Source organism: Macrotis lagotis, chromosome 3 (assembly GCF_037893015.1).
Source record: "Macrotis lagotis isolate mMagLag1 chromosome 3, bilby.v1.9.chrom.fasta, whole genome shotgun sequence".
Classification (NCBI taxonomy): Eukaryota; Metazoa; Chordata; class Mammalia; order Peramelemorphia; family Peramelidae; genus Macrotis; species Macrotis lagotis.
Window position 1 is genome coordinate 190977407 of NC_133660.1, and position 12813 is coordinate 190990219.

Below are 12813 nucleotides of genomic sequence, written 5' to 3' on the forward strand. Positions count from 1 at the left end.
TAATAATAATAATTTTAAACTCAGACCCATTTTCTCCAGTCACATAGCTCCTCCCTTACTCCAGGACTTACTCCATGTTACCCCTGTAGTATAGGACATTTTCTAATCATTTGCTATCATTAGTCCTTGCTTACATCCAAGGATATGCTTAAGTATATACAAGCATACACAATTATATATAAAATAATATACTATTACATTCTCTTTTTCTGGTTACATCCAAGGATATTCTTACTTATATACAAGCATACACAAATTGTTAGATCCCTATTTGTCCACCAGCAGCACTCAGCCTTCCCCCTCTTAGACCAATTCTCTCACTATTTCATCTCTCTGGGCCTTGTTGCAAACCTCTCATCCTATATAGATCAAAGAGGATAATAGGGTTTCCTTCAAAATTACTAAGTAAGGAAATTTGTATCTTTATGCCTGAACCCCTATTACAGCTCTGGGACAATTCTTCAATCTCACTCATTAGATCTAGACAATTGATTTTTAGTGGCCACATGATATATTAAAACATAGAAAATAGACAAGTACAAGCTGAACAACCACAAAAATATAAAAGAAAGAACTCTACCCTACTGTTTCACCTCTTTTTCCTCCTTCCAACTCAAAGAAGGGAAAGAATAAGAGAAATTATAATAGATTCCCAAACTCTCTGAAATCAGTGTAGCGAATATTTCTAAAAAATGTATGTGGTGGCAGGGAAGTTCTGGTTTTTAGACCCTTCTGTTATTCAGTATCATGGCTACAAGATTTCATAATAGCTATAAATATTATTTAGTCTTCATATAACCTGATATTGAACTGTTAGTGCATCTTCAAATCTGCAAAATTCTGGTCCCATGTCAGTAATGACCAGAGCTAGCATCTATATAGTGCTTTAAGGTTTTAAAAGTGGTTTACACATAATATCACATTTTGCATTTAGAAGAGCCATAGGAGATAGATAGTATTATTATTATTACCAATTTATAAATAGTGAAATAGAGGCAGTATCAGAGGTCAATGTCTTTACCAGAGTCATATGACACAAACACACACACACAAACACACACACACACACACACACACACACACACATACACACAAAAAAAAAAAAAAAAAAAAAAACACGAGTAAGTATTTGAAGTTGAATTTGGCCTTAGGTTTCCCAGACTTTAGGTCCAATGCTTCACTCATGCAATACTAGCATCTGTTCTTACTTTCCTCGAAATCCACCATAATTATTCAGGATGTATCCTAGTTATTCTTTTGCTATGCCTATTTCTGATTTGAAGAGTTTTACTTATTGTAGCCAGAACTATAAGACTTCTTTGACCCACTAATACTTCTCACTCTCCCAGATTCTTCCAATCCTGCTTGAGGGAAGAAGAGGTGTAGAATGAGGCGTGGAGGTAATAGAGGAGAGTGGGAATAAAAGCCTACATAGTAAAAATTAGGTAGTAGTGATGGTGGCGATAAGAATTTCACTTCAAGTTCAAAGCTAATAGCAAACCAAAAGGGGAAGAAGTTATTACTTTCAATCATTCAATCATTCACAGGTCTCTATGCTTTCTTGGTTTTTGTTGGACCACCTGACATTTCAATGAATTCTATTTGTTGTTTACAAAATAATTAACTGCCTTAAGTAAAATCAAATCCACAATTCCTTTCCTCTCCCAAAATAACAACAGAATGAAAATAAACATATGAATAAACATTGACAAAGAGACAACCTAGAAAGAGGAATATCAGTCAGAAAGATTTTGTTTCACTTTTTTCACATCAATGAGCTTCATAGACAGAACCCAAACATTTACCAAGGTAAAGCAAAGTGATCTATATAACTCAGAATCCCTAATTATGGCAAGAGAAGTACCTTTTCAGGTAACTAGAAACATCTTATTGAATAGAAGAGATAATGAAATAACTAATGATAATGATAATAATAAACTGACAAATCCTTATTGCATTTGGGAATGAAAATCATGACTGACCTTATAATTCTTATTCATCTCTTCATTTAGGATTTCACAAGAATAATCCAAGGGTAAAAGGAATTTAAATAAGGCTGAAGAATTCAAGGGGTAGAGAATAATATTAAGAGGAGCATAAAAGAAAAACTAAGATAACAATTGAAAAATTGAAAATAACAAAGTCTTTGAATTTCATCTTATGTGTAAGATGTTTGACCTATATTTCAGGAAGAGAAACTGGTATTATATCAAGTACACAGTTGTCTCAGGGAATGTTTCTATGAAACACCTCAGAAGCAACATGGTTGTTGAGGAAAGGCCAAGATTAACTCATAGTCACGAAACCATGAATGGCATAGAGAGAAGAAAAATTTGATGTTTGAAGAGGTAAAAGAAGATTATAGAAATTATCAAAAACAGATGGATCTTACATTGAATACTTTAACTTCAGGACGCACAAAGAAGGAGTATGCTTTAACATTTAAAGATTTAATAAATATATTTTTTCCAGTTGGATTTTTGAGCAATTGCAAAAACTCTAGTCAACAATTTTAACTGTTATTTTATTTTTATTATTTCTGTAATTGTTACTTTATTTCTATTATTATTCAGTGAGTAAAATTTTTAAGGGAATCTAAGACCATTTTTACCTACTTTTCCTTTTGGACAAATAAGATCCAACAATTGAAATATGATCTGGAAATGATATGACTCAAAATTTAAACTAACACCACTGTTCCATTTATTCTTTGTAAATCCATTCTAGAAGGGGTACAGTCAATACTAGGAGTAACTGAATCTCTTATTGCTTGTGAATTATTAGTAGAACAGGCTCAGAAATAAAATTCAGTTATGATATAATTCTAAATGCATAAATTCCACATTGGGAAATGGGGAGAAAGTTTCCAAATATAATCTATTGCAACATACAGAAGACTTTTTAATTTTTCTTATTTAATGACAGCAAAAATCTGACACGTAAGGAGACTAACAAGGATGAGGAATGAGCTTCCATCTCTAAGATTATATAGTAGAATAAAATATCAAGCCTTCTGTTTGGAATGATTTGGTAAAAATACTTCTTCTAGAGGAAAGTTATCTTATTTTTATTAATTTATGATGCTTTACTTTGAAATCTTTTTTATATAGACTAACGTATCTCTAAATTGCCATTTCACCAATTTACATGGTGATAAATAATTATGTGCTTATTACACACACACACACACACACACACACAAATTGTCAGGACAACAGATCATAATCTATCCATGCCTTCTCATTCTACATGATTTTCTTTGAATCTCCATGTCAAAGGCAACAAGCTGTGAAAATGCATCAAGTGTTAGAGCTGAACTCAGGAAGACTTGATCTTGAATCTTGTCTTAGACACTAGAAAGATCTTTAGTAGTTATTTATTACCAAACTTATTTTGCAGTAAGGAAACTGAGACCCATAAAGGTCAAGTGATTTTTGACTGTCACATTGGTAGAAGTGGCAGAGCTGGGCTTTGAACTCAGGATCTCTGATTATCTATTTCTTGATCTATTTCTTGATTGATTACATTTTTGTATAGTGTATCAAAATGAAAAGCATACTTTTGCTTTTTAGGCAAGGCAAATGGGGTTAAGTGGCTTGCCCAAGGCCACACAGCCAGGTAATTATTAAGTGTCTGAGGCTGGATTTGAACCCAGGTACTCCTGACTCCAAGGCCGGTACTTTATCCACTATGCCACCTAAGCCACCCCTGAAAAGCATACTGTACTGGAATTTAAATGATCTCATTTCAAATCATTCCTAAGTTATATGATCATTTCAGTGATTCTACACACCAGAGATAATAATATGTGTACTTCCTAATTCACAAAATTGCTTTTAGAAAGTATTTTTCTAAGTTAAACAAGAACAAATGGTTTCATATTACTCTAGATCAGGGATGGAGAACATGGGGCCCAAAAAACTATAAAACCCACAAAATCATTTGTTCTAGTCTACTGAAGTAACCACAGGTGAGACTTGAAATTCAACAAATCTAGGAGTTTTTTAGATATGAATTAATTAAATGTTTGACCAAATATAGCAGGCTAATTTTTAAGTTTTGACCCTGGCAGATAAAAAAGTTTCCCAATTCTGCTTTATATGATCCTTAATTTCAATTTTAAAAATCAAAATAAATTCAAACTAGCTGCCTCATAGTTATTTGAGGAAAAATAAAGTTAATATATAGATACTTTTTTAAAAGATATGAACAATAAGTAAAATTTTAATTAATATAACTTTGAGTTGATAAAATTATATTACATGACTGCAGTAAGAATTATAAGAAGATTTTTTAATTGAATTATTCATTAAAAAGACAAATTCTCAATTAAAATCATATTAACCTAAACACTGGGATGAAGGGCAGCTAGATGGTGCCATGGATAGAGCACCTGGTGTCAGGAGTACCTGAATTCAAATCCAGCCTCAGACACTTAATAATTACCTGGCTGTGTGGCCTTGGGCAAGCCACTTAACCCCATTTGCCTTGCACCCCCCCCAAAAAAAAAACAACCCTAAATGAACTGGGATGAAGCAAAAAAATATCTGAATTGTAGACTTAAAAGAGGAAAAAATAAAATAGTTGTTTTCATTGCCAAAAAAAAGATAAAATCATTCCTATTTTAGGCAAAAAGATAAAATATTCATTCATATTTTAGGCAATAAAAATGTTCGTGTGTTTTGCATGTTCCTTAAAAAAAGGTTTATTACCTGGGATTTAATCATTTAATTATGTTCTGTAATTCAACCAACATTCATTAATTCTCTACTATAAGAAATGAGGCTAGGAATGAAAATGATGTATTCTATGATTTTTTAGAGTTTCTAATCCTTTAGAGGGATATGAAATGTACACAAATAACCTTAATACAAGTTAAAATATAATAAGTGCAATAGAAGAGATTGGCAGGTGATATTTTATGAAAGAGCATTACATGCAAACGAACTAAAGCAATTGAGAAAGTTTCCTTGGAGGATGCAGTCCATCAGCTATCATAGAATAAAGAGAAGATTTTTAGTAACTAAAGAGGTAGAGTGAATCTCTGTTTGCTCAGACTTCAGTCTGTGCAATTAACAAAAAGTTAGAAAAAGACAGTAAAAGATTAAGGAATGACTTTTACTTCATTATGGTTGTACAGAAATGTTAAAATGTTAAATATGGAAAGCTGGTTTTTTTATAGATTTTGGAAACCCTGAATGTCAGACTATTCTATAGACACTGGAGAGGCACTGAAGCTTTTGATCAGATAACTTATGCAATTAAAGCTATGCCAGGAAATGTTTATTTTAGCAGCTCAGTAAAGGATGGGTTAGAGAAATCAGTATTAAGGAAATAGATGAATGAGAAGTCCACTAAAAGGATAGAGGAGTACAGTCTAGGCTGGTAGCAAAAGGGGATAAAAGGAGATTTGGAAGAGCGGTAATTTAAAGGTGGAATTAGTAGGTTTTATCTTAGGAATTAAAGATGGAAGAAAATACACAGATCAACTTGTCTAACCCCATTATTTTCTAAATTATGTAGCCATTGCCCACTGAGTTATAGCTGCTTGCCTATTTTCCATTTGATTGATACTTGGAGTGTTATGGAGAAGGAAAAATTAAAAATATCTCTAAAATTTTGAGCTCAGTTGACTGAATTGATTTTGGCGCTGAGAACAGAAATAAAGACATTGCCGTGCAGAGATTTTAGGAGCTTGGGGGAGGAAGAGACAGTTACAGAGAAAGAATGAGAGAGAAAAACAAATCCCACCAGAATAGATACAGAGAGGGAAGAGGAATAAATTCATTTTGGGAGATACTGAGTTTAAGATGCTAAATGATGAAAATGGCAAGTTTATTTTTCATTAACTTCTCTCTGGTAAAAACTAAATTGACATCATATACCGAGAAATATGACATTATATTTTACTTTTTAGCTAGTATTATCATTTTGGAGTTTAATTTTAGCCCCCAAATATTCTGTTATCATTAATTTAAAAAAGATATTGCATTTTCCTCTACTCAGGAACCAATGGTCTGCAGTATATTAGTCTGCACCTTCACTTGGAATCGTGATCTGCAGCTGAAATATCTATATCATTCCTACGAAAGATTTTCCAACTTTTACTGTTAAAAGCTGTGACTTATACAAAAAGCTCCATACAATATATCTTATGAACATATATCCCTTTGTGCTTTCAAGTGCAAAAGGTGTCATCTTGTTGGATTATGTTTCGCCTCTCTTCTCTGGTTGCATTTGTTCCTCTCCAAGGCAAAGATTTGTTATTTTTCCCTCTTACAAAATGCCTGGTGCGTGTTCTCTGGAGGTTGCCACACTTCAGTGACTATTGAAGCAATTTGACCAAGCAAGATGTTTTCAAGCAGTTCATAGCCAGGTGGGAAAAATGTAAGCTTTCATTTTACAGAATCAAAAATCACCTTGCCCTCCTTTTTATAACCATTTTAGTGTATCTCACAGGGGTTTGAAGAACATCTTGAAATATTTTTCTTCGGGATTTAAGTGGTATTACTAATTTATGTCATGTTATATATTTTGGTCTTACAATACTTCAGCAGGAAAATGTTAACAGTATTCCTATGAGAAAGAAGATAGTAAGGTATACTGCAATGAAGCACACAGAAAAATGAAGGTAGAGATGCATAACCAAATTAAATAAAGTGACTTTCTTGACTCATGCTATAAACAACTTCCTGTCCAAAGGTATTTATTTATCTAATCAACTGAACCAGACTTCATCTCTTCAAATTAGGGGACCAGGGGTGAGAACAGTTATTAAAACGAAGGGAACATAGACAAATAATAGCTTTTTATATGATCTAGTAATAAAATTTTCAATGTCTTTGGTAATGAATTGCTTGAATCTTGATATTTGACAATAGTCTTATGTGCAGATAGATCTCAACATTTTCTTTGGATTACATGAAAGGAGACTTGAAGAATTGGCTATGCAATTACAAACTTCTCAAAGGGCAGGATTTCAAATTGTGACATCTAAATATCTTTGGATAATTGACTTATCATAATTTACAAATTAGCCACTAGATATCATGTTCAGGGTCAAGGCAAGGAATTATGATGAGTGATAAGGAATAGAGGTGGCTAAGCGGCTTAGTGGATGCCATGCTGGACCTGGATGCAGGAAGACATCTTTATTCTGTAGTTGCCATTGTTAGCTAAATTTCCCTCAATCCTATTCCTCCCCACCCTTATTAATATTATTCTTTCTCTCCTTTCACCCTGTTCCTCTTCAAATGTATTGTAACTATCTACTCTCTCCCACCATCTTCCATCTCTTCTGTCACATATAACCCTTTCCCTTCCCCCTGTCCCCTTTCTCCCATTTCCTTCCTCTCCTTTTTTTCTTTTAGGGTTACATAGATTTCTATTCCCTATTGAATATTCATGTTATTGCCTCTTTGAACCACTTCCAATGAGAAGGAAGGTTCACTCATTCCTCCTCACCTTTCCCACTTCTACTCCATTTTTCTTGACTCTTTTATATGAAATATCTTAGCCCATTCTACCTCTCTTTTCCCTTTCTCCCAGTACATATTCTTACCTCTTAAATCCATCTTTATAATACATTATACTTTCATATTCAGCTCCTTCCTGTGCCTTAACTATATATGCTCATTCTAACTGCTGTAATCAATAAGGAGGTTCATAAGAGTTATCAGTATCATCTTCCCATGCAGCAATACAAATACTGTAGCATTGTTAAATCCCTCAAAACTTGCCCTTGCCATCCATCCTCTCTATATTTCCCCTGAGTTTTGTATATGAAGATCAAACTTTCTTTACAGCTCTGGTCATTTCAACAGGGAAGTTTGAAGTCCCCTATTTCATTGAATATCCATCTTTTCCTCTGAAAGAAGATGTTCAGTTCTTCTGGGTAGTTGATTCTTTTTTGTAATTCAAGTTCTTTTGTCTTCTGGAATTATATTCCAGACTCTATGAGTCCTTAATGAAGAAACTGCTAAATCTGTTATAATCATTACTATAGTTCCAAGATACTTGAATTGCTTCTTTCTGACTGCTTGCAATATTTTCTCCTTGACTTGTGAGTTCTGAAATTTGACTCTAAGATTCCTGGGAGTTTTTATTTTAGGATCTCTTTCTTGGGGCAGAGTAGTGGATTCTCTCAATTTCTATTTTTACCCTCTGCTTCTAGGATATCAGGGCAATTTTGCTAGATTATTTCTTGAAAAATTAAGTCTAGGCTCTTTTCCTGGTTATGACCTTCAGATAGTCCTTTAATTTTTAAATTCTCTCTTCTGGATATGTTGTCCAGGTCAGTTGTTTTTCCAACAAGATATTTCACATTTTCTTCTAGTTTTTAATTTTTTTAGTTTTGTTTTACTGTTTCTTGGTTTCTTACATTCTGGAAGAAATGATTTTCTTCAAGAACTTTTCTTAATCTACAAATTCAGTTTTTTAAGGTATTCTTTTCATCATTGAATTTAAGAACTGTTATTTATCCTGTTATTTTCTTCAGTATTTTTATATCTCCTTCACTAAGCTGCTGACTTGATTTTCATGATTTTTCCACATCATTCTCATTCCTCTTCCATGTTTTTCCCCTTCCTCCCTTACCTGATATTCATAATCTGTTTTGAGCTCTTCCTTAGTCTGAGAAAAATTCTTAATGTTCTTGCATGGTTTGGATAGCAAAGTTTTGATTTTAATCATCTCCTGAGTGTGCATTTTGATCCACTATGGGGTCAAATTGTCTATGGACAGATTTTTTTTTCTCTTGTTTGTTTATTTCTCCATTCTATGACTCGATTTTAACTCTTTGTTAAGTCTTCCAGGGTGGAAGACACATGTTTCCAAGCTTATGAGAGGTTTTAGGACTCAACCCTAACCAGGAACCATGGTTCCTTCAAGGTCTTATGAGAGGCTCTGACGACTCTTCTGACCTATGCTCTGGTTTGTGGATGACCATACACTCCTCTCTACCCCAGAAGGTCCCTGTGAGGAAGGTCCCTGCTCTGCTATGATAGTATGGAGTCCCAGACTACTATTTGAATATGATTAGGGCAAAGCATCAGAGTCTGTCCCAGGGATAACAGAGAGATCTCTGCAGTCTCCCCTGAATTCCTTACAGTCCATGGGCTGAGTACTCTGGAAACAGCTGCTACATGGCTCTATATGTTCCCGGACCTGGGCTGTGCTAAGGCCTATGCTGACCTGGGTTCTGTGCTCAGAGAGTTTTCCCATTCACCTTCCAAGCTGTCCTTAGCAATTCCTGGAGTGAGAGGTCTGTAAACCACCTCCACTGCCACAGACCCAGACACCCCTAGGGCCCCAGACACCCCACTAGCCATCCCAGATGGCTGGGCCAGTTTGCTCTAGGAGATGGCAAGGCCCAGGCTGTACTATGACCATTTCCAACCCCAGTTGAACAGACCCTTTCAGCAGATCTTTCAAGTTGTCTTGGGCCAGAAAATTGTTTTACTCAGTCTTTCTGTGATTTCTACCATTCTAGAATTTTGTTAGAGTCATACATTTTAAGCTATTTGGAGTGGTCCAGGGAGATTTTATGGGATTTCATGCCTTTACTGCACCATCTTGGTTCCACTCCTAATAACTTTATCTTCTTAGGAAAGACCCAATCCTAATTTTGTACAATGTCCTCAACTGCAAAATGGGAATAATAATAATATCTTCTTGTCAGGGTTGCTTTGATAATATTTGTAAAAAAAAATCATGTAGTGGGCATTATGTATGTGATTATTCTCTTCCTTCTTCCCATCTTAACTTTTTATACAAAGGCTTTTCTGATTATCTTAAATTTTAGTAATTATAGCCTTCTTAAATTAGCTTCATCTAGTACTATTCTAAATTCCACTTTATTTGATGGGTCATAGAGTTAATAATAGGCATGAAAGAATCTTCTAAGACTATGTTATTTAATCCTCTCATTCAATAGGGGAGGAATCTGAATTCTCTTGAGGTTAAGAGACTTGTCCAGTCATGTAATATAAGAAGTCATTCAGTCAACAAGTATTTACTATATATGACAAAATATATGGCATAATAATGCTAAGTGTTTCATTACAAAAAATGGCAAAAATATTGTCCCTCAATTCAAGGAATTCATGATATGATATAATTATAAGGTAAATATATAAAATTATATTTTAACCCAGTTCCTCAGACTTCTTTTCTCATTGTTTCTCATAACTATTATTTTCATTAATTTATATATTACATAGTTTAACAGAATATAAGATCCTTGAGGACAAGAACAGTTTTACTTTCAATCTTCCACGATCAGTGACTTTTACAAAATGGGTCCATAATAAATATTTGTTTAATTGAAGCAGGCTATTGAATTCCCTCCATAAATGAACAAATTAAAAGTGAGTCACATTGGTTTGGCTTAATATCTACCAGAAGTAAATTAGCTAATTCTTTAATTCTGTATTATTAATTTTATCTTGACCATAAAAATAAAAGAATTCAATCCAAAGATATAAGAAAAAACTTTTTTTGACTAGGTTGCTTAGCAAATTCCTAGGCTGACATCTCATCAGAGTATCAAAGTTATGCTAGATTTTTAAGGCTATGCCTTAAAAATCCTTTAGAGAATCTGTAAAATTTAAATGACTACAAGTAAAGATCTGACAACTGATTGTGTGCTTTGTATCTAAGAACTAGTCTTACTAAAAGCAAAGGGGCTTATAAGTAGAAGCTGGTTTAACATATGATAATTTTTTTCCTCAAACTACAACACCCCAAAAAACTAACTCCTAGGGGCAGCTAGGTGGTACAATGGATAAAGCACCAGTCTGGGAATGAGGAGGACCTGAGTTCAAATTTGAATTCAGACACTTAATAATTGCCTTAGCTATGTGACCTTGGGCAAGTCACTTAACTGCTTTTCCTTAAATAAATTAAAAAATAATAACTACTAAATTAGGGAATTTTGATTTCTTCTGGTGAAAAAAGTATTATTGTTTGTCCTTCATTCTTGATGAGGACTATGATATCAGGAAGGTGATGCCATCACTTGTAAGTGAATTGGAATCAAGTGAAGGAGGGATGTGCAAAAGTTACCAGCCTCAACTAAAAGTTGCCTCAGTTTCTCCTCAAGAGCTATTTGGGACAATTGGCAATATATAAATTAGGATTATTAGAATTGATCCAGAAATCTAAGGGAAGAATTGTCTTTTACAGTTAAAGTCTTTCCCAGTTTCAATTTGACTGAAGTAATGCCCATTCAATAATTAAGACTAAGTAAAAAAATAAAACAAAGAATGGCCTCTTTAACCAAATAAAAAGGAAAAAAAAAAAACATCAATCTGGGAAAGGAAGTCCCTCAGGGTTTCTGATCAAAAAAGGAAAAAAAATGTTATTTACATTTACTTTGAGTCATCAGGACCCCAACAAAGATCAAGTGGAGGTTGGACTGGATTCTATTGTTAATCAAAGAGAGTCAGAGTGAATTGACTTTAAGGCAAAGTCCTTAAGTAAGATATATAGCTCATAAACCGCAAGATATCTTGCAATATTTTAGAAATTAAAATTTGAGTTCTTTGGGGAAAGCAGCAATAGGTTAAGGTAATATAACCTATGTGGATCAAGAAAGAGGAGGGAGGAGAGGAGAAAATCAGAGAAGAGAAGGAAGAAGGAAGGAAGGGCGTAAGGGAGGAAGGAGAGAGGGAAGGAAAAGAAGAAAGATGGAAGAAAGGAAGAGAAGAAGGAAGGGAGAAGGGAAAGAATAAAGAGAAGAATGAAGATGGGAAGGAAGGAACTGCATTTCCAAACTAGAGTTGGCCCATTGGTTCCTGAGGGGGGTAGCACATACTATTCACAAGTGGTTTTTTTACCTTCATTTTCCAAAAGGAGCATAACTTCAGGAATGCGATATTATAAACTGCAAATGAAGGAAGACTATGCCAAGTTATAAGCCTCATTTTTTCCTCTGGAACCATTTTGTTGCAATAGTCAGAAATTGATCAGTCCAGCGATCAGACAGGAATTAGGAAGAGTGGAGATGGCCTAGTATGCAAGGCAAATAAGGTTAAATGAATTTTCCAAAGTCACAGAGCAATTAAGTGTCAAAGTGAACTAAGGTCCACCTGATTTCAGGGTCAGTATACCACCTAACTTGGAATCTGCCTTGTATTATGTAATTACTTGTGCATTTATTCTACCACACAAGCAGAATGTGAGTTCCTGAAAAGAAGACCCTGTTTCATTTTTGTCATTATAAATTGTATCACCTACTACAATACACTTGATGCAGTTAATTATTTAAATGATTGGTTCTTAGGAGAGATTTCATTTCAAATTTTGACTTCCTCCATCTGCCCACACAACACTAACAATACCACCAACAAATAATTAAATTCTAAAACATTTTGCTAAAATCTTGTTAAATTTGAAAATATGCTGTTTATGTATTTTTATCTTAGTAATATCACTGTCTTTCTATGGGTGAACATTTATGGATACTATGCTTATTTTCATAAGAATTACTAGATAAAATGAATTTAAATTATCTTTAGCTCTTCATTCTAACAAATTTCATTATATATATCAAAATGTTATGAATTTGACTTTATTATTTCTTGCCATTATCTATATGTCTAAATATGGAATGGTAATCTATATCATACATTTTACCAACAATGTTTTTTTTTTGAAGATGTCCAATGACATCATGGGGTGATGTCTTTACTTGTGGGTGAATGGCTTTTAGTGAGGCAGAATTGCATGAAGTCATCAGTCTCAATCTCTCTTTCAGAGTCATTGATGTCCAGTGGCAAGAAAACAATTCAGATGAATGGAACTTGTCTCGGA